This window comes from Acinonyx jubatus, chromosome B2 (assembly GCF_027475565.1).
Source record: "Acinonyx jubatus isolate Ajub_Pintada_27869175 chromosome B2, VMU_Ajub_asm_v1.0, whole genome shotgun sequence".
NCBI classification, from domain to species: Eukaryota; Metazoa; Chordata; class Mammalia; order Carnivora; family Felidae; genus Acinonyx; species Acinonyx jubatus.
The window spans coordinates 117,943,743-117,966,622 of record NC_069385.1 but is presented as its reverse complement, the minus strand read 5'-3'; the positions used below and the strand labels follow the sequence as shown (position 1 = coordinate 117,966,622).

The following is a 22,880-nucleotide window of genomic DNA, read 5'->3' as shown; positions in this document are numbered from 1 at the left end:
TAGATTCTATGTGTTTTGATAAGTGTATACAATCGCTTACATCACCACAGTCAAGTTATAGAACGTTTCCATCTCCCTCAAAATTCCCTACTGATGCTTTGTGATCAACCCCTCCCCCCAACGTGGAGCTACACTGATCTGATTTCTGCCAATACAGATTTTGTTAAATTGTTTTTCTTGACGTGTGTCTAGATGTTTATTGATTTTAACGATCTTTTCTAAAAACCTGCTTTGGGTTTCATTACTTTTTGTTCTCAATTTTTATTGATTTCTGCTGTTTCTCATTTCCTTCCTTGTTCGCTTTGGATTTAATTTGCTCTTTTTTTTTTTTCCTGGATTTTTAAGGTGGAGGATTAGAGTACTGATTTGAAATTTTCCTTGTTTTCTAGTTTGATGTTTAAATTTCCATGTAAGCACTGCTTTGGTGGTATCTGCAAATTTTGATAATACTGTGTTTTTATTTCTATTCAATTCAAAATATTTTCTGGTTTCCCTTGTGACTTCCTCTTTGACCCGTGGGTTATTTAGAAGTACGCTTTAATTTACAAATATTTGGGAGATTTTCCAAATATCGTTCTGTTATTGGTTTCTAATTTAGTTCAGTTGCGGTGAGAGAACATACTTTTTATAATTTCAATTAGATTAAATTTGGTGAGGCTTGTTTTATGGCCCAGAATGTGATCCATCTTGGTAAAGGCCCCATGCATCCTTGAAAAGAACGTTGTTTTTCTGTCGTTGGGTGGAATGTTCCATAAACGTCAATTAGGTCAAATTTGTTGATGGTGGGTTCAGGTCTTTACACCTTTGCTAATTTTCTGTCTGGTTATCTTATCAATTACGGAGACAGGAATGTTGAAGTCTCAAACTGTAACTGTGGATTTATCTATTTTGTTTTTCACTTCTAGAAGTTTTGCTATATGTGGTTTGAGGCCGTGTTCAATGCATGAAATTTTAGGACTGTTATGAATTGATTCCTTTATTGTTAGGTCCCTCTTTATCCCTGGTAATATTCCTTACTGTGAAGTCTAGTTTGTCTGGTATTAATATAGCCCCTCTTCTTTTAGTGTTTGTATGTATATCTTTTTGCATACTTTTATTTTTAACTCAGATATGGATTTATATTTGATGTGTTTCTGGTAGAGGGCATATAATTTGGATCTTGCTTTTATTTGTGCAACATAGTTCAAAAGGAAAATAGGTAACCAATAGAGTGAGAGAAAATATTCATAATACATACAGGCAACAGAAGACCAATATGAAAATAGATGAAGAATTTCTACAAATCAGTTGGAAAAAGACAGAAATACACAATACAAAACTGAGCAAACAACTTGGAGAGACATTTCACGACAGCTGATATTCAATGGCCAATAAACTTATGAAAAAGTACTCAGCTTCATTAGCTGTCAGAGAAATTCTAATTAAAGCCACAACATGATGCCACGACATATCCCCAGAAGGACTCAAATGAAAAAGATTAATGACAGCAAGTGTTGGCAAGGATGTGGAGCAACTGGAACACTCACACACTATTGATGTAAATGTAAAATCGGTACAACTACTTTGGAAAATTGTCAGGCAGTATCCAAAAATACCGCCCACAAGAGTGTGTATACAATGTCTACCGAAAACATTTACTAAAATGTTCATAGTAGCACTCCTCATAGTAGCTCCATATTCGAAGCTAGACAGATGCCATTAACAGTAGAATGGATAAATTGTGTTACATTGTCACAAAGGGACAGGGGGGCGAACTACAGGGCCACGCAACAACGCAGATGAATCTCATTGACGTAATGTTGAATGAGAGAAATCAAACACAAAAGGTGACATACTGTATGACTCCATTTATATAAAATACAAAATGGTCAACATGAATCTACATGTTAGAAATGGAAAAGGGTTACCCTTGTGGGTAGCGATTGGAAGGGGGTAGATGAAGCCATCCCATGAGGGAATATTCTGGAATCTTCCATTTCTTTCTCTTGAAGGTAGTTACAAGGCTGTGTTCATTTTTGTGAAAAATATCAAGTTGTATGTTTATGATATGTACCCTTTGGGTACGCAAGTTACATGCTTCCATAAAAAGTTTTCAATGAAGACGCTGAAAAACAAAAAGTCGAATAATCTTATGAGACTTTTTACAAAAAACAGGCCACTGATCCCTGCTTTCATCTCCTTTCCTGTTTAGAGTTCCTGTCTTTATTTATGTTTATTTTGGTATTAATTTCATAATATTATTATATTTTATCAAAGTCATTCATGCACACAGTTTAAATACTTCAATAGGGCTTGTTATCGAAAACGACACCCACCCCCTACTGGGCCTTATCTGCCCATTTCTCATCCCCGGGTCAGTCCAACATAGTTCATTTTGGTTAAATGGATATTCACTGTTAACCTATTACCACTGCACAAACATTACTTGCTGTGTAACCTCTCATTTCCCCTTGACCTAATAATTGCCTTTTTGTGAATTATTTCTACCTTCTTACCATGAATTCAATGTTCAAATATCCCCCAGTGCATATTTCTTCTCAATTTCTTCAAATACGTTAAGTAGTCTATCCTTCTTCTGAATGAAATTCCCTTTTTTTAAAAAATTTTAAACATTTACTTATTTATTTTTTGAGACACAGAGACAGAGCACAAGTGGGGGAGGGGCAGAGAGAGAGGGAGACAGAATCAGAAACAGGCTCCAGGCTCTGAGCTGTCAGCACAGAGCCCAACATGGGGCTCGAACTCACAAACCGTGAGATCATGACCTGAGTTGAGCCAAAGTTGGACGCTTAACTGACTGAGCCACCCAGGCACCCCAATCCTCCCATTTTAGAATGACACCCTCGCCATCTGGTGTCCTCCAGTCTAGAAACTCTTTAATTGGTACCTTCTGGGATATAAATGCTCAGACTTCTGCTAGTTTGGGAGGAGAAGTCATATACCTGCTGTCAGAGGAGGGGTATTTGGGGTTCAGCTGCTTCTTAAGTAGACTTCCAGCTAAACGTTCTGTTTTCAGCCCCATACTCACCTCCAGAGGTGATTTGTGTCACTAATTCCTTTTGCAGCTTCTTTGATGTAAATGTGGTTGCTGCTCGGTTTTCCCCAGCTTTCTCTAATCTACTAAATTAGTTACCGTTTGCCTTGCAGCTTTCCAGTTTCCAACATTTTGTTGCTACTGTCTCCTTTTCTATTCTCCTCACTGTGTGATTTCGGTCATTAAAAAGAATGCCTTACCAGAATTCCTTGTGTCCTTTTATAACCTGCTATTTTATCACAGACAATGTGACATTTTACTTCTAATCAACTGGGAAAACTCCACATTGGTAACTTCTCAGAAAGAGATTGTCACAAAGTTATTTGAGTGACAGGGCATCTTGCCTGGCTGGTGAAGACAGTCTTCCCCTTCAACTTTCTGCCTTTATTGCTCTAGAAGCTTGAGAGCATTGATTGGCTTTTTGCTTTGTATCTACGAGAAAGAGAAAAGGAGGATGTGATGTCTGCTCACCACCACCCCGGGCCCTAGTACAAGTGTAAGTGCCAGTGGTTAATAGATCCAGGCTCATCAGCAGAAGGAGCTGTTTCCTGAGAGATGTCGGGGACTCCAGACACAAGTCCTGCTGCTGTGGGGCCTATTGTCCCAGTTTGTCACACGTTAATGTGGTAATCTGAGGACTGGCTGATGGCTTCTTCTGTAGGATATCAGTTCCGGTAACAGCAAAGCTTCCTTAAGCAGCTTTGAGAACTATGAGTGTTGAATCAGAATAGGAGAGGAGGAACACGGCAGATACTTCATGGAGCCTACAGCTGATATTTACAAACACATGTAAGGCCTCTTGTGGGCTCATCTAAAAAAAAAAAAAAAAAAAAAAAACAGGGAAGAGGGGCACCTGGGTGGCTCAGTCAGTTAAGCATCTAACTCTTGGTTTTGGCTCAGGTCATGATCTCACAGTTTGTGATTTCAAGCCCCTCCTTGGGCTCCGCCCTGAGAGCTCGGAGCCTGCTTGGGATTCTCTCTCCCTCTATCTCTGCCCCTCCTGGCTTGCACTCTCTCTCTCTCTCTCTTTCTCAAAAATTAATAATAAAAATAAATAAACTTAAAAAAATTAAAACAAAACAAATAGGGAAGAGAACTTTCTGCAGGACTGGCTGATATAGGTTGAGACCTATGGTGGTCTGCTGTATCGGTGACCCCTAATGGATGCCTCGCAATATTCACAACCTTGTGTAGCCAATAGGCTACAGTGGATGGGACTATGAGCCAGTTCTGAGCCTAAGCCTAAAGAAACCCTGGTAGTTTTCATTTTTGCTCTCCTGGGAACTTTGAGTCTCCAGGTAAGAAGTCTGTTTACCCTGCTGGAGTGACTGTGTGGAAAGGCCACACAGAGAGGGAGGGGCCCTGAGATTTCACAACAAGGAACTGAGGAAGCCAGCAACAATAAGAACTGAGGCTTCAGATGTATGACACCAGTTGAGCAATTGCAGTCATCCCCTGGCCACTTGAGCCTTGCCAGCTGAGGCTCAAGACCTGTGAGTGAAGAAGCCCTCGAGGGCATTTCAGCGCCAGTGGGCATCACATGAATCAGAAGCCAGCTACGACCTGCCAGAATTCCTGACCCATGTGTTGTGAGAAACAATAAAGCGGCAACTGTTTTAAGACATCGAGTTTTGGTGCAGTTTGTTATGCGTCGATAGGTCACCAGACTGAACCAGAAGAACTTCGGGTTCTTGATGTTTGAGGGACTGCCTCTATCCATCAAGATGTCATGACATTGAGACTGTGCTCAAAAAGAGCTAAAGAAAATGGCAAAAAGAGTTAAAGAAAAAGCATATACCGGTCTGGAAGAAAAATATGCATTTAGAATTTTTTTAAGTTTCTTTATTTTTAGAGTGGGGAGGAGGGAGGGAGGAGCAGAGAGAGAAGGCGAGAGAGAATCCCAAGCAGGTTCTGCACTGTCAGCACATTGCCCGACGTGAGGCTTGAGATCATGACTTGAGCCGAAATCAAGAGTCGGATGCTTAATTGACTGAGCCACCCAGGTGTCCTTGGAATTTTTATAAAATCTCTAGAAAAGATTTGAGCTTAGGCATTTTCTCCTTTACTCACTGTTGGTTTCAAAAACCTAAACTTAAAGACAAGAGTGGGAAATGCCCCCAAACACTACCTTCAGATTGGGTGGCTTTTTACGGATCCCAGTATGAGCTCCCTTTAACCCATGGCAAGGGAGCTGGGGCCTCCTCCACTTGTGATATTTTTTGGCAGTGGCTTAAATCTGATGCCTGTAGTTTATTTATTTACTTACTTATATTTTATTTTTTAAGTTTATTTCTTCTGAGAGAGAGAGAGAGAGCTTGCATATGTGATTGGGGGAAGGGCAGAGAGAGGCGGGCAGAGAGAGAATCCCAAGCAGGCTCACGGGGGGGGGGGGGGGTCAGCACAGAGCCAGATGCAGGGCTAGAACTCACAAACCATGAGATCATGACTTGAGACAAAGGCAGATGCTTAATTGACTGAGCCACCCAGGTGCCCTTATTTATTTTTATTTTAGAGAGAGAGAACTCAAGCAGGGAAGAAGGGCAGAGGAAGAGAGAGAGAATCTTAAGCAGTCTCTACATTCAGCGTGGAGCCAACTTGGGCCTCGATCCCATGACCCCAGGATCATGACCTGAGCCAAAATCAAGAGTCAGGTGCTCAACTGACTAAGCCACCCAGGCGCCCCGATCTGATGCCTTTAGTTTATTTTTTCCTTAATGTTTATTTATTTTTGAGAGAGAGAGAGAGAGACAGAGCATGAGTGGGGGAGGGGCAGAGAGAGGGAGACACAGAATCCAAAGCAGTCTCCAGGCTCTGAGCTGTCAGCACAGAACCTGACTGGGGCTCGAACTCATGAGTAGTGAGACCATGACCTGAGCTGAAGTCGGACGCTCAACCAAGTGAGCCACCCAGGCACCCCTGATGCCTTTAAAGCCAGGTTGGGTGCCTGGGTGGCTCAGTCGGTTAAGCGTCTGACTTCAGCTCAGGTCATGATCTCCCAGTTCGTGGGTTTGAGCCCCACGTTGGGTTCTGTGCTGACAACTCAGAACCTGGAGCCTGCTTTGGATTCTGTGTCTCCCTCTCTCTCTGTCCCTCGCTTGCTTGGGCTCTGTCTCAAAAATAAATAAACATCAAAAAAATTTTTTTAATAAACAAATGAAGCCAACATAAGTTTTTTGGTTTTTTTTTTTTCTCATTAAACTTTTGTTTTAATGGGTCTCAAAATTCTGTGACAGATTTTTGGTCAAGTTGTTTCCATTAAAAAGTACTGACTTTAAAAACGAATAACTTAAAACTGCCACACACACACACACACACACACACACACACACACACACAAATGGTCCACAAAACCTCCTTTCCTTCTGAAGGTTTTATGAGTCATTGTTATCATTAACCAGTCTTTTACTTTAAACTTAAATGGCAAATTGATACAAACAGTTCTGAGACTGTTCTACCACCATAAAGCCAGGTTACATTTTAAAAATAAACTCCTGCAAGAAAGAAAAACATTTTAAAAATAAACTCCTGCAAGAAGGAAAATACTCATCTTTACAGAATCCTCCTCATGTGGTGCTGGTACATTCTCTCAAGAAGTACCTTAATATAAGGAAAGGAGGTGAGGTTAGTAACCATAGCAGACAGGGCTTGAATCCCACCTCTTTCATGGTTTAGCTGTGGGGCTTTGGAGAAGTTATTCAACCTCTTTCAGTCTGTGCTCCCTCATCATTGAAAAGTGAGAATGTTAATACCTATCTTGAAGGATTGCCTTGAGAATAAAAGAGGTAATGTATATGAAAGTACATAACATACTGCTGGGCATATGGTAAGGCTCAAAAATATCTTGGCTTCATTTTGCTGCATTCGTAAGTTATTGGAGCCAAAGTTATGACTCAAGGAGGTCGAAGAAAAGTGAAAGGGCTAGACAGCTCAGTGGTAGTTGGTCAGGACCATCACTGCCCTCTCTTCTCTCCATTGCCATTGACTTAGATCCTAGAGATACTAGACTTTTAAAATAGTAACCTATTACCCTATATTTTCTGTAATCCCCATCCCTATGCTCATCACAGAAAACAAGGGTTCTGGTTTTATCTCAAGAAAGAATGATAATACAACACCGATTACAAATGAGTCAAATTTTTTCTTTGGGGCTTTAAAAGCCAACGACTCATGACATAAGAAAACCTCTTTAAGAGAATAATTGAAGACCTGATTTTTCTCAACATTGTCACGCATATGCACACATACTCACACACATGCATACACACACTGACATGTGTGCATGACCACAAAGGACTAGCCAAAAATTCCCTGGACTTCAGAGTAGAGAGCATTCTAGCTCTAGTTTTGCCATTGACTTAGATCCTTAGAAACTATTAATGTGTTTTTCCCTTTGCACTTAGCAAGGAAATGACCTCCTCCTTATTTGGTTATGGCATCAATCTGTTTGTGAGGAGATTAAGATTGTTTCAGGAGGAATACTAAGAAGAAAAGAGCTAATATGCATTAGTGAAATTCAAAATAGTTTTTTTCCAGCAAAACAATAGGCTTGAAAACTGGACTCTGTGAGAGAAATAATTTTCTATATTCACTTAGCTCCCATTTAACAAGATCAAGATCCAAAACTAGATTCAAATCTCCACCAAAGTAGGGGTAATTTAGTCTATTGTCTCTGATTTCCTCATCTACTCATGACAATGATGATAACACCTATATCAAAGGATTGTTTCCAGAATGAACTTCTGTCTTCTGAAGTGGGACTTAGGAAGTGGGCCACGAAGCCAAGGATATGATATCGAAGGAATAAAAGAGAAGCCTACCCTTTCCTTTCTTGGACATTGAAGAAGATAGCTAGAAGGTGAGAGTGAGATAAGAATCAAAGAGGCTTAACTTGCTTTTGTGGGAATGGCTTCAGAAATATCCAGAAAGAGAAGAAATCATTGAAGTTGGCACAAACTTGTGCCCAATGTAGATAAATGGACAAATCAGGGTAAACTGTCAGACAGAAAGGGTCTAGTTTGTACTTCTAGTCCTCCAGTGATGAGTATTCAGTTGAGAGCCATGGGCATGCCATGGAGAATGGTATGGCAGGAAGATCCAAACAGGAAACAGAGGCATGTAGTTTGGGTCAGAGCCTGGATGGGGGCCATGTCAAAATTCAAGGGGTCCACTGGGCTTTGCAGAGCTATGGGGAGTTTGAAGTCAGACCTAGTCAAGAAAGACATGTGAGGGGGCACCTGGGTGGCTCAGCCCATTAAGTGTCTGACCCCTGATTTTGGCTCAGGTCATGATCTGGCAGTTCATGAGTTTGAGCCCCACATTGGGCTCTGTGCTGACAGCACAGAGCCTGCTTGGGATTCTCTGTCTCCTCTCTCTTTGCTCCTCCTCCACTCATGCTCTCTCTCTTTCAAAAATAAATAAACTTAAAAAAAAAAAAAGAAAGAAAGACATGTGAGATACTGTAAGTGCTGACTTTAGCCAAAGGCCAGCAGGGGGAGAATGACCAAGTGCATATTGGCCCATAAACCAGAGGAGCCAAAGGACACATTGAGAGCACAAGGACCCCAATTCTCCTCACACACCCATTCCCGAGGAGATCACTTAAGCCTCTTCTCTCTCTCCATGCACTCTCACAGCTACTTGGAAAAAAGCCTGGGAAGAGGCAAGACCTCTGAGAAATCTGAGACTCTGAGCATTTTTACCTAGATAGATTAAAAAATATCTGAACAACCTGTTTATTCTGTGGTATTGCACTGAAACAACTACAGCTTTTAATGCCACCCAGTGGATGAAGTTTGTAAGAAAGACCACATTGCTCATAGATAAACTATTTCTCCTCACATCTCTGAGTTGTAGTATAAGATAATTGACCCTATTAAGGAGCTTAGACATTGGTGGGACCCTCAAAATGGACTGCAATAGTCAGTTTTTGTTGTGTAACAAACAACTCCAAGATCTCAATGGCTTATAACAAAAACCACCTATTTTCATGCTTTTGGTGGTAGAAGTTGGCTATGGTTTGACTTATCCAAGTTGGACTTGACAGGGAGTAGTAGGGCTTCAGACTTCTGGTTATGTTCAGTTATTTAATCTGGGACCCAAGCTGGAGGGGCAGTGCATGTCTGGAATTTGCTCTTCTCTTACCACATCACAGGAGTGTAAGAAGCAAAGTCAAATCACAAAAGCACATTTAAAGTATATGTTTGTATCATGTTCTATGGCATTCTATTGGCCCAAGGAAAGTCACATAGCAAAAGGCATGGATGTATACTTAAATAAAGGGGAGGCAGAGAATTGGGAATAACAATCGAAACTGCCAGAGGACCACTGTTCCCTGCCCACCCCTCACTCCCAAGCAGTAATATTTCCAAAATGATGTGTGAATTCTAGGAGCAAAGTTTCCCGTGTGCAAAGAGTATCAGTGGAGAATCACAGAGGGCCCAAGGAGCCAGCATACCAAGCATGATGGAGCAGGATGAGGAAAGCCTAGGTCTTGGATGACATAGTTTAAGGTGTTTACCAGCCACCTACCTCCAGACCTTTTTGTAATATGAAATGAGTTAATATCTATACTGTTAGTTGAGTTTTCTGTCAGTTGCAGCTGAGTGCATCCTAACCAAAACTGGTTAGACTCTTATTAACTCTATTTTTCCTTGAGGCCTAGAGAAGTAAGTGCTGGAGGTTGGATTTGAACCCAAGCTTTGTCTACAGAGCACATGCTTTTACTTTACTATGATACCTTGCCCTCCAAGTCTTGTGTGAGGCTGAAGTCTCTTAGATACATGTCAGCTGATTCAACGGGTAATGGAGTTAAATGCCTCCATGGTGAAAAAGCAGAAAGTCTGGGTATAGCAGTAAAAAATACCAACATGGCTTTGATCTGGCCCTGTAGCCATACAACTCAGAGAAGAGTCAGGGCTAGGCACCAGAGGATACTCAGATGTAGGGCTAGTCCTGAGGTTTCTCTGAGTTTTATGCAGGAAGAGATGTTAGGTGATGGTGACCTCACTCAACAATTTAATCAACCTACACACTTAAAATAAGCCCCCTCAAGCACCTGCTCCCTTCATCCCCCTCTTCTGCTTTGAAACAATGAAAAGGAAATTTGGCAAATAGCAAGTCTAAGCCATCAGTCTTCAAATCTATTCTATAGATCAAAATTTCTGGGCCACATGGAAATACCTCTCCAGGTAGATACCAGGAACTGACCCAACAATTGTATCCCACACAGTAGGTGCTCATGAAGGTTTACTGAATGAATGAACAAACCACAATATAGGATCAGGGCCTGATGAACCTCCCTGCAAGCCTAAAGATCTGTTGGCCAGTGTATTTAGAGTTATTGAAGCTCAAAGGTCTACCTGATATTAGTCAAAATCATGTGAGACAGATCAGCTAGAATACCCAGGATATCATGTCTTTCCAGTGAGTAGATTTCTCATACCTCTGTCCAAGGAACTTCTTACTACTGAGGTACAGATGCAGAATAAACATGATAGTCACTGAGCATGAGTCAGAGGGGTGAGGACATGTTAGGCAAGTTTCCCTAGGGCCCCACAGAAGCCATTGAAACATGCCTGTCTTGACAGGATTTGGTAATTCTGAAAGTATAATTTAATTTCTCAGGCCTGGATACAATTTTGTCACACAGTACAAGATAGATAGATCAGTTATCAGATATATATATATGTATATATATATATGTGTGTGTGTGTGTGTGTGTGTGAATATATATGTATATATATATACCAGATATCTGATCTATCTATATCTATATAGATCAGTTTAAATTATATGTATATCAGTTTAAATTATATATATAATAAATTATATATTTATATAATTTATAAATTATATATTTATATAATTTATAAATTATATATTATATATATAAGTTAAACTGATATTTTGAGGGACTCCTCCTCCTATTAAGAGAAGTCTAGCCCTGTCCAAGCCCCAGCTTCTTGTCTGTGAGAGTACCTCCAGGGTCTTCCCCATAACCCTACATAGCACTTGGCTCTCAGGTGGCACAATGAATGCCCAGGATTCTAACAGAACTCCAGTGATGATGGGGTCCCTGGTGCTGACACATCTCTGTCCCCATCACTTTTTTTATACTGGGCTTCTGCACAGAGGGACCAGGGTGGGGCATCCACCTCCTTCCATAGGCCTCTGCTTCCATAGCTGGTGCCGTGGTCTTTCTTAGTTCTTTTACTTGTTCTGAAGCAGAAGGCCTTCGCAGGGAGCTCAAATTTGCCCATATCCAAGAATAACTTGATTCATGTCCCATTTTGAGGCTATTTCTTTTACTCATTCACTTAATCAGTCAACAAATATTGATGGTCAACTTTGTGCCATCAGTGTGCGAAGCACAGGGTCCCTGCCTTCAAGCAGCTTGTGGCCCAGCTGAAAATATTAACATTTAGTGAAACATTACAATGAAATGTGAAGTGAGTTATGATAGAACAAATAAAATGTGCTATGAGGGATATGGAACAGGGACAGCTAATCTCGTGTGACGCAGTAAAGAGCTTCCTGAGGATATGAAGTTCACAGTGAGAACTGAAGGATGAATAGAAATTAGCCCAGTAAAAGAGTGAGGAGACTTAAAAATTTTTTTAATGTTTATTTATTTTGAGACAGAGAGTGTGTGTGTGAGAGTGGGGGAGGGGCAGAGAGAAAGAAGGATTGAGAGAGAGAGAGAGAGACAGAGAGAGAGAGAGAGAGAATGAATCTCAAGCAGGCTCCACACTCAGCGTGGAGCCTGACTCGGGGCTTGATCCCACGACTGTGAGCTCATGGCCTGAAGTGAAATCAAGAGTCTGACGGTTAATTAACTGAGCCAACCAGGCGCCCTGGGCCTTAAAAATATTTTTTTTAAATTAGGGCGCCTAGCTAGCTCAGCGGGTAGAGCATGTGACTCTTGATCTCTGACTAACGAGTTCAAGCCCCACCTTGGGCATAGAGATTATTAAAAAAGAAAAAATAATTAAAGAGTGTGGGGCCAAGGGGCTCACTGTTTTGTACAAATTATTTGAAGGTAGAAAAAACACTCCATGAGATTATTACTTGGATACAGGGTTATAACCGACATTAAAACAAAAACAGCATACACTTTCCCAGGGAAGAGAAAAAAGAGAGTACATTTTCAAATTATTTTATAATGCTCAATATAACTTTGTTAACATTAGACAAAGACAGTATAAGATAGGAAAACTATAGGCTAATCTCACTAACAAACATAGTTGGGAAAATCCTAAACAAGATTTTTGTAAATCTAACCCAGCTGTGTGTGTGTGTGCGTGTGTGCGTGTGTGTGTGTGTGTGTAAATCTAACCCAGCTGTGTGTGTACTGCTAACCTGACAATTAAAAAGGGGGGAACCCCATAAATAATTATTGTATTATTTATAGGGATTTTATTGTCTACATAGAAAACCCAACACACTATTAGAATTGATAGGAAACCTTAGAAATGTTACTGGATATGAGATTAATAAGCAAAAAAACTGGTTTTATTTATACAAGTGGCAGATTAGTAAGAAAATATAATTTTATAAAAGCCCTTTATAATACAATAAAGATTTGAAAGTAACTAGGGATAAATCAAATAAAAATGTTCAAGAAATTTCTGAGAAAAATTATATCATTTTATTGAAATGTGCTAAAGCAGACCTAAATAAACGGAAAGTCATACCATGTTTTTGGATGAGAAGACTTAATATTACAATGGTGTCAACTCTCTCCAAAGTAATCTGTAAATCTAATGCAATTCTAATAAAAATCCCTAGTAATAGTTTTTCCGGACATCACAAGCTGATTCCAAAATTTATATGGATGAACAAAGAGCCAAGAACAACTAAGATATCACAAGATATGTGCCTTACCATATATCAAGAATTATGGCAGGGCGCCTGGATGGCGTAGTTAAGCATGGGATTCTTGATTTCAAGCTCAGGTCACGATCTCTGGTTGTGAGATCAAGTCCCGCATCAGGCTCTGTGCTGATGGCACAGAGCCTGCTTGGGATTCTCTCTCTCTCTCCCTTTCTCTGTACCTCTTCAGCTCTCTCTCTCTCTCTCTCAAACTAAATAAATAAACCTTAAAAATAAATAAATAATAAATAAACACTAAAAAAGAATTATAGCAATTATTTAGTAATTAAAATAGTTGGGTACTGATAGAGGGATAAACTCATAGGGCAATGGAGCAGAAAAGAAAGCTTAACAATAATTATGCATATGTATGGACATCTAATACTGACATAGGTAAGTTGTCCTTGTTCTGTGGATGGGATTGAGTATTCGATAAAATGCACTGAGACAATTGGTTTTCCATATGAAAAAATAAAATAAAGGGGCACCTAGGTGGTTCAGTCAGTTAAGCATCTGACTTCGGCTCAGGTCATGATCTCACGGTTCATGAGTTCGAGTCCCGCATCGGGTGAGCATGAACCCCACTTTGAGTGAGCCCTGCTTCTCTCTCTCTCTCTCTCTCTCTCTCTCTGCCCCTCACTCACTTATGCACTCTTTCTCAAAATAAAATAAAATAAAATAAAATAAAATAAAATAAAACTAGATTTCTATCTCATTTCATACAGAGAAAGGAGGCCCAACTGGATTAAAGTCCTAAATGCATAAAGCAAAAATTTTAAACTTTCAGAGAAAAATGTAGGGCAGTAGAATATTGGGATAAGATAGAATTTCTGCATAAGATACTTGAAAAGCACAAGTCCAAAGGGAAAAAATTGATAAATTTGTCTATGTTAAAATTTAAAACTTCTGGGGCGCCTGGCTGGCTCAGTTGAAAGAGCATGTGACTCCTGATCTTGGGGTTGTTAGTTCAAGCCCCACGTTGGGTGTAGAGATCACTTCAAAATAAATCTTTAAAAAAAAAGAAATAAAAGTCATTATACGTGGAGTTTTGAAAAACAAATTAACAACAAAACATTGGTTACCTCTGAGAAGGGTTTACAGAGTAGCCAAGCAATAGGATAATGAGGGAGACTTTTTATTGGTTACCTTTTTTAAAAAAATTTTTTTTAACGTTTATTTATTTTTGAGACAGAGAGAGACAGAGCATGAACGGGGGAGGGTCAGAGAGAGGGAGACAGAATCTGAAACAGGCTCCAGGCTCTGAGCTGTCAGCACAGAGCCTGACACGGGGCTCGAACCCACGGACCGCAAGATCATGACCTGAGCCAAAGTCGGCCGCTCAACCAACTGAGCCACCCAGGCGCCCCTGGTTACTTTTTTTTAAAGGGTGAAATTCAAATAGCATACAGTTAATCATTTTCACGTGTACAGTTTAGTGGTATTTAGTATATTCACAATGTTAATGTAACCACTACCTTTCTCTAATTTCAAACATTTTTCATCACCCCATAAACACGCTTCCTCTCCATTAAATAATCACATTCCCCTTGACTTCATCACCCTGTAACCTCTACTCTGTTTTTTGTTTTAAGTTTATTTATTTATTTTGAGAGAGAGAGAGAAAGAGAGAGAGAGCACGCACATGCACACACGAGTAAGGGAGAGGCAGAGAGAGCTGTCAGCACATAGCCCTACACAGCGCTTTTGGATCTTGCAAACCCTGAGATTGTGACCTGAGCCAAAATCAAGAGCCAGACATTCGACTGACTGAGACAGCCAGAGCCCCCCCCCCCACCCCGCCTTTTGTAAGTTTATTTTGCATTCTGTCTCTATGGATTTGCCTATATATATATATCGTATAAAAAGGAATCACACAATTTTACCTTTTGTATCTGGTTTCTTAGACTTAGCATAATTCAGCGTTCATCAAAGTAGCATGTATCTGTACTACATTCCTTTTTTATGGCTGAATACTTACTATTCCATTCTATGTATGTATCATAACGTGCTTATCCATTCATCAGTTGATGGACACTTGGGCTGTTTCCACCTTTTTGGCTATTAGAAAAATCGCTGCTATAAACATTCTTGTACAACTTTCTGTGTGTACATACGCTTTTATTTCTTGGGTAAAATTGCTGGCTCATATCGAGAATAAACAAAGCTGCGCGCTACCTAAAGTGGTAAGGACAGATTTTAGTCAGTAAGATACTACTGCAGTGGAGAAAAGAGTCCCACATGCATGAAACTCAACTTTGATTCGTACAGAGGTAACTGGGCATTTTAAAGGGAGAATGAGGGAATAGGGAGGGGGGTGAGTGGCAACTTTGTAGAGTCAGGGAAGTGGAAAATTACAAAAAGCAGGAAGCGGGGGAGTTGGTCCGTGTGAAATCCATTTGGGTTTATTAACTGGTGCTTATCCAGGTTAGGCTTCAAACTCCCAAAGAGGCTGAGAGGCAGGGGTCTTACCTTCAGGCATCAGCTGGAACAAACAGTAAATTCTTCTGGCAGCCTCAAGTTTTCTCAGGCAGGTGCTTTAAGGGGGTCAAGGGTCATTGCAAGGATGTGGCCTTGAGCTGTTAGAAACGATGTTAGCATTTGTTTAAGTCTTTATAGGTCTAGATTGAAAGGGTTTAGAGACACCCGGCTAGAGTTTGGTCAAGGAGAGAATCTTTTTTAGTCATACGGTAATTCTATATTTAACTTTTTGAAGAACCCTGGTTATCTTTGTGTGCCTTTTGAAATACATGTGAATATATTGCTATTCCAAAAACTAATAATAAAAGGTGCATTAATGTAGACGTCATATATAGGCATATAACCAAGAAGAATTACTATCTAGAATTTATAGAGAGCTTCCACAAATCAATATGAAAAAGACAATAAACCCCACAGAAAAAGTGAAGACAGGACAAAAGACAATTCCTCAAAGAAGAAGAAACAAAAACTGCCAATGAAAATAACGAGATAACACTTCACATCCATCAGATTGGCAAAGATAAGTCTGGTAATATCAAATGTGAGACTATGGGGCAATAAGGACCCTCTTACATTGGGTCAGAGAGTAAACTGGAAAAACCACTGTGGAGACCATTTGGCAATCTCTAGTGGAGGTGATAACACAATTCCATTTATACACTTTTAAAAAAATGTTTATTTGCTTTTGAGAGAGAGAGACAGAGCTCAAGCAGAGGAGGGGCAGAGAGAGAGAGATACAGAATCCGAAGCAGGCTCCAGGCTCTGAGTCATCAGCACAGAGCTCGAACTCACAAACCATGAGATCATGAACTGAGCTGCAGTTGGACACTTAGTGGACTGGGCCATCCAGGTGCCCCTCCACTTACAGACTTATACCCAAATTCTCCCACATTTGCACAAGGTATACAGAAGTATGTTTATTGCAGCATTATTTTATATAGCAATAAGGTGGAAATTATTTTTTTTAAATAAATGTCTGATAGGTCTACGTGGTTTATGCCATTTTTTAAAGTTTATTTATTTTTGACAGAGAGCGAGAGACAGAGCATGAGTGGGGGAGGGGCAGAGAGAGGGAGACACAGAATCCGAAACAGGCTCCAGGCTCTGAGCTGTCAGCCCAGAGCCCGATGCGGGGCTCGAACTCACGGATCGTGAGATCATGACCTGAGCCAAAGTCGGACGCTCAACTGACTGAGCCACTCAGGCGCCCCAATAAGGTGGAAATAACTTTAATATCCATAAGCGAAACAATGATACATGATCTGTGATATATTTATAAAATTGAATATTATACTGCTGTGCTGTTCAATATGGTAGCCACAAGCCACACAGGACTCTTTACATTTAAATTTAAAAATTATAAATTTAAATTGATTCAAATGAATTCTATGTTTTAAATTTCAAAGTTTGAATTCAGTTCCTCAATCACATTAGCTGCATTCAGATGCTTCAAGTGCTCAGTAGTGGTACCATATTGGACAGTGCAGATATAGAACATTTCCATCATTGCAGAAAGTTCTACTGGACAGCACTGTTATGGAACAGATAAAATGAGTCATCTGGGTCGACATGTTTCAAAATATATAAATCTCAAAAATATAAGGTTGATAGGAAAAAGCAGGCAAGCTGCACAGGGACACCTAGAGTGTCCCATTTAAATGCCCTCCCATTTAATACACACTCCCACTTAAATAGTTTGGAAATTAAAAACATTCATTGCCTTCAGAGATGGGAAGTGTGTGGTGAGGGATGAAGTGGTTGGTATTTTTAACATACATCCTTTGCCTCTCTTAAATTTTGAATCATGCAATTATATCATCTATTCAAATATAGCAAAATAAATTCTGGCCCCAACCAGTTCAAGAAAAATGTTCAAGGCACGTACAGCCTGTTTGGACTTTGGCAAAACCATATTTATGGGTTACTTGTTGAAACCCATCCACCAGATTATCTTAAAAAAGAAACTCGTGTTTCCTTTCTGTGATATTTTACAATTGCCACAGAATGCAAAAAGAAATATTTGCACTGAAACGTCTCCAGCAAGACCTTGCTCAATCCTCTGTTATGTTTCACGTGAAAATGAAAACCTGTGATCAAAAAAATTTTGAAATCACTTGTAAAGAAAATGTGATGTGAAGATGAAACTAGACTGTAATGTGTTAGCAAATAAGTAAATCCAGTTTGAACACGTTAAAATGCTGTATGTTCTCACAGACCCATAAAAATACAGTAATGGTACAAAATAATTTGCGGGCCTGGCAATCATCACATTCAGGCTAGAGGTTACCTCTGAGGAGAGAGGAGTGCTATCTGGAAGGAGTACACAGGGGCATCAACTGAGTCTGTAGTATTTTACTTATTTAAAAAAAAAACAAAACAGGACAAATTGTTAGTGTTGAATAAGGGGGTGGTGATCCCGTGAGGCTCACTATGGCTATGCTATGTGGTTTTCTACTTATTTCTTGTTTTTTTTTTTAAATATTTTTCAATGTTCATTTATTTTTTGAGAGAGAGACAGAGAGACAGAGTGTGAGCAGGGGAGGGGCAGAGAGAGAGGGAGACACAGAATCCGAAGCAGGTTCCAGGTTCTGAGCTGTCAGCACAAAGCCTGACGCAGGGCTCGAACTCACAAACTGTGAGATCATGACCCGAGCTAAAGTCAGACGCTCAACCGACTAAGCCACCCAGGCGTCGCCTCCCCTCGCCTTTTTAAACACTATAAACGCTTTATTACTCGCAAACCACCCCTGTGGGCCAAGTGGTCCTCCCAGACATCCAGGACCCAGCCACAAGTTCAGCGCAGCCTCTCGCTCTGACAGGGTGAGCACTTGGCCCTCGCGCCCAAGGCCTCTCACCTTGTGGAGGGTGGAACTGCTCCTGTGATCCGTGACCTCCACGCGCACCTGCGTGCACTGTCCCCGCGAGCCGGTCCCACCCAGCACGTTGCCGAGCCTGGCCAGCTGGATAGGCTGAGCGGGGCTGGCCTCTGGGGTGGCGGCGCAGCGGCGGTCTGACGGAGAGCTCCTCATTTTGAAAGAGGAAGGAAGAGAAGGGAGAACAATCATTTTAAGCTTTAAATGGGAAGGCCTGGATGTGAGGGAGCACATTGCACTTCTGAGAAATTAAAAAACGCTTTGTAGCTGGATTTGCCCTGGAGAAGTCTGGCCACGTGGGCATGGGCAGCACACTGGACCATTTAAGCCAGTGGTGGCAGAAAAACATAGGGAAGGGCTTCTTCATAAAGCAAATATAAGATCAGATATGAATTTTTCTTTGCAGAAGGGAAGCCTCTTTTTAATTAGCGAAGGGCTCACTAGATTTGGAAAACATCAAAAAGCTAAATACAATTCTCAAGGTGAATGCATTTTACATTGCACTTACTCCTCTCAAGATTCCGGCATCCAAAGGGAAGAAAATGCGTACCATTGTACATGCTGTGCTGAGTATATCACATCTGTGATCTCTTAATTTTTGTCATTGCCTCTCTATCTGCTCGTCTATCTGTACTCCTCACTGGGGTGAGTACTTCAAAAAAGGCAGGGACCATGTCTGTCCTGTTCACTGCTGTGTGCCCAGTGTCCCACACAGGGCCCCTGGCTCCATGCTGTAAAAAAGTATTCTCTTGGGGCGCCTGGGTGGCTCAGTCGGTTAAGCGGCCGACTTTGGCTCAGGTCATGATCTCACAGTCCGTGAGTTCGAGCCCCGCGTCGGGCTCTTTGCTGACAGCTCAGAGCCTGGAGCCTGTTTCAGATTCTGTGTCTCCCTCTCTCTGACTATCCCCCGTTCATGCTCTGTTTCTCTCTGTCTCAAAAAAATAAATAAACGTTAAAAAATTTTTTTTAAAAAGTATTCTCTTTTTGCTTTGTTTTGTTTTAATTGTTGAGTCAACATCTTTCTTCTTGGTCATTTGTTTTAAACTTATTAAATAAACCAAAAGAACTGTTCAGTGTGTTATACAAACACGTGTACAGGCATGTATGACTGAAATCAACCATCTAACAATAGAAAATGTCAATGTTCGGAGCCCATCAACGCTTGGGGATTCTGGGCCATTTTCCCGTATGGAAAACAGGCTTAGCATCTCCATCTCCAACAGACGCATGTTGTCTCCTGTGATAATTAAGGAGTGAAATGGTCCTTCCAAGTTCATGGTGCATGTTTGCTGCAAGTGCTGGCTGCAATTTTCTGGTCCTTAGCTCCAACCCTGGCTAAGCTAACACAGTGTCTCCTTGGTGGCTGCTGATTCTTCTCATATTCTTTGATTCTGAACAATCTCCAGAAGTTGCTGGGCTGCTTGATTTTCATTCATACACCAAGGAGGTTTGTAAGTCTTCCTTCGATTAGATGTTCCAAAGACTACTCCTTTATTTCAATATCTAGTAAGCACGACGCATATGTGCCATTTTGTCTGCTCTTCACTTTGTCAAAAAAGCTTTCCAGTGTCCAAGTGCCTGTCCGGGAAATGATAGAACCTGGCTCTCCCAATTTATACAACTGTAAACCTAACTACAAAACAGCAGCCTAAGCATCTATTATGAGAGCATTTTGAATAACTCGATGAGAGATTCCCAGTTTTGTTGCTCTCAGAATGAGATCACTGTGTGTTGTAGCCCCAAATGGATCATCAACCACAGGGAATCGCTGATATCAGCATCCTTCAAAATATTATCTGCTTCTTGTTCCACTTCTTCTCTATAAGCAAGAATCAATTTTTTTTCCATAAAACTCTTCCAGGGCCTTTCTTCCCTACTGTCAGGACTCAGGTATAGGCTTCCAGATACACTCAGCTGCAGCATCTTACAACTTCCAGGCCCTTGGGTGTTGATGATTCTTGGCATCTCCCGGGCCCAAGCTAATCAGGTAACACATTTCAAAATCCAGGGGGAGGGAGACCACTAACTGTTGCCTTTCCAAAGAAGCAGTTACTGATGGGAGTGCTTCTTACACTGAATTTGTATTCTGGATAAAAAATGAAGCAAAATGTTATTAAGGGTAGTAGCACCTTTTTTTTTTTTTTCTTTTATGACTAATTTTTTCTGAGGAGCACTGACCAAAGAAAGGAAGATGATTCCTTAGATCTAAAGGGTGTATCTTCCCTGGATCTTTGACATTGCTTTTCAGTGTGATAATGGACCTTACTCAGGGAGTGGCTGTCTCTTGGGAGGCTTACCCCTGCAGATGGAGGGTGTGGTGGTGGTGAGTGATGCCTCCTTGGCAATGGGGACTGGAGACTGGAGAGGGAGGTCTTCGTATCTCCAGGGAGGGATCGTATGCATTCACTCCCTTTTTATTGACCAACTTGCATTTCCCATCAAAGAAATGACAGTAAAATATAGAAAGCCACATTTCTTTCATCTAACCCAACCTCCGGCCTACTTAAGTGACCAGTTATTTCCCAGTCTGGATATGAAAATTTCCTTTATGAGGAACTCTCTAGGACGTTCATTGAATACGGTTTGTAGTAGTGGAATTCTGTGATCCGGACACATGGTTAAAAAGAACATTCCCGTAGCAGCGTGAGGTGAAACCTGGATGATGCCTGGCCTCTGAAGATTCCCTCATGCCGAATGTCCTGTGGGCATTCTCATCCCGAATCTCATTTCCCCTCCTCTTCCAGATCTGTGCTGTTAGCTGTGTTTGGATAGTCTGGGAGAGTAGGGAGAAAGATGAGATGGCCAGAGAGAATCCAGCCATCTGTTTGTAGTTAATGTCAGGAGCTCTCTTATCTTTTTGAGAACTGGAAAGTCACTGGAGAAATAATTACCACGTGGACTAAAAATCTCTATTAGTTTTTGGGTAGAAAAATGCAAACAGGAATTTTCCAATGTTCCCCATCCAATCTTTGTGTCCACAGAAACATCTCAACATTTCAGTGGATCCTTGGGGGGCCTGGGGGGCAGATTTAATTCTCAGTCTCAGGGAAATCTTTTTAAAAGAATTTTTCATACCTAGGTATTATAGCCATGTTACATGACATTTGAAAATGTAGTGAAAAGTTTTGCATTTTGATTATTTTTCCCCACTCTTTTTCTTATGCATCCTCTTTTTTCCAAAACGCAATTTTGAGTGTAGTGTATATACAAGTCCCCCCAGGGGGGCAGACTTCTTCATTCACCTTAAATCATAAATGCTCTCCTTTGTGGAGGATCCAGATGCAGTGATGTGTTTCTGAAAGCAAATGTGCTATAATACCTTTTTTTTTTTTTTACTTGAATAACTAACAAGGAGGGATACCCTAGATTTGGAATCTAACTTGGCAAGAAAATATGCAGATTTGATTAATTGTAACAAAATCAGCAAGGTCTCCAACAGGAGGCTATCAATATAAGGTGAATGTACAAATGTAATTTCACATAACAAATATAGTTTCAACATGAAGTAAACAAACACAATCTGCTATAACAAATAGTCTTGACAAATGCAATTTCCTTTCATAAAAAGCCTATCATCAAAGCCTTCAATTGTAGGTTATAATTTCTGGAGTTAGAAATAGCCTATCCCAGAGGCTGCCTGATTTTATCCCACTTTTTAAAATGAAACGGAAAAGTAAATAAATAAATAATAAAATGAGGGGTGCCTGGGTGGCTTAGTTGGTTGAGTGTCAGACTCTTGATTTCGGCTCAGGTCATGATCTCACAGTTCACGAATCAAGCCCCACATCGGGCTCTGGCTGACAGTGCAGAGCCTGCTTGGGATTCTCTCTCTCTCTTTCTCTCTCTCTCTCTCTCTCTCTCTGCCCCTCCCCTCTCTCAAAAATACATAAACTTTAAAAAATAAATTAAAAACATAAAATAAAATGGTAGTTACACTTTAACTAGAAACAGAGCATGCCAAAAATAATTTTGGAAAAGCATCTTCCCCTTGGCCCATTGTACTTGATACATACTGTCTGTACCTATATCTGTACCTGTACCCATACTTGTACCTGTACCTGTACCTATAACCTGTACCTAAGCTGCACTGAAAGACTTCATGTCAATGAAATTCTTTTCTTGCAACACTTCCCGTAAGATATCACTGTCACTTGTAACAGTGACAAGTGATTTGAACTAAGGTTGAATTATGGTCTTTTAAAATGTATCATTTATTTTTTTATTTTTATTTAATTTTATTTTTTATTTTTTAAAATTTACGTCCAAATTAGTTAGCATCTAGTGCAACAATGATTTCAGGAGTAGATTCCTTAGTGCCCCTGACCCATTTAGCCCATCCCCGCTCCCACAACCCCTGCCGTAACCCTCAGTTTGTTCTCCATATTTATGAGTCTCTTCTGTTTTGTCCCCCTCCCTGTTTTTATATTATTTTGTTTCCCTTCCCTTATGTTCATCTGTTTTGTCTCTTAAAGTCCTCATATGAGTGAAGTCATATGATTTTTGTCTTTCTCTGACTAATTTCACTTAGCATAATACCCTCCAGTTCCATCCACGCAGTTGCAAATGGCAAGATTTCATTCTTTTTGATTGCTGAGTCATACTCCATTGTGTGTGTGTCTGTGTGT

At 40.6% G+C, this 22,880-nt stretch overlaps 1 long non-coding RNA gene and 1 pseudogene across 1 annotated transcript; both read right to left on the bottom strand.

Moving 5' to 3' along the window:
• Positions 1-1,280: 1,280 nt before the first annotated feature.
• LOC128315658 (uncharacterized) lies at positions 1,281-19,147 on the bottom strand. The gene is made up of 3 exons (XR_008298656.1): positions 18,238-19,147; positions 2,496-2,589; positions 1,281-2,104 (listed from the first exon to the last, which is right to left on the bottom strand). It is a non-coding gene; the product is annotated as an uncharacterized LOC128315658 (long non-coding RNA).
• A 92-nt stretch (positions 19,148-19,239) lies between these two features.
• Positions 19,240-22,880, bottom strand: part of LOC106976108 (diphthine methyl ester synthase-like) — an 11,446-nt pseudogene continuing 7,805 nt past the window's right edge.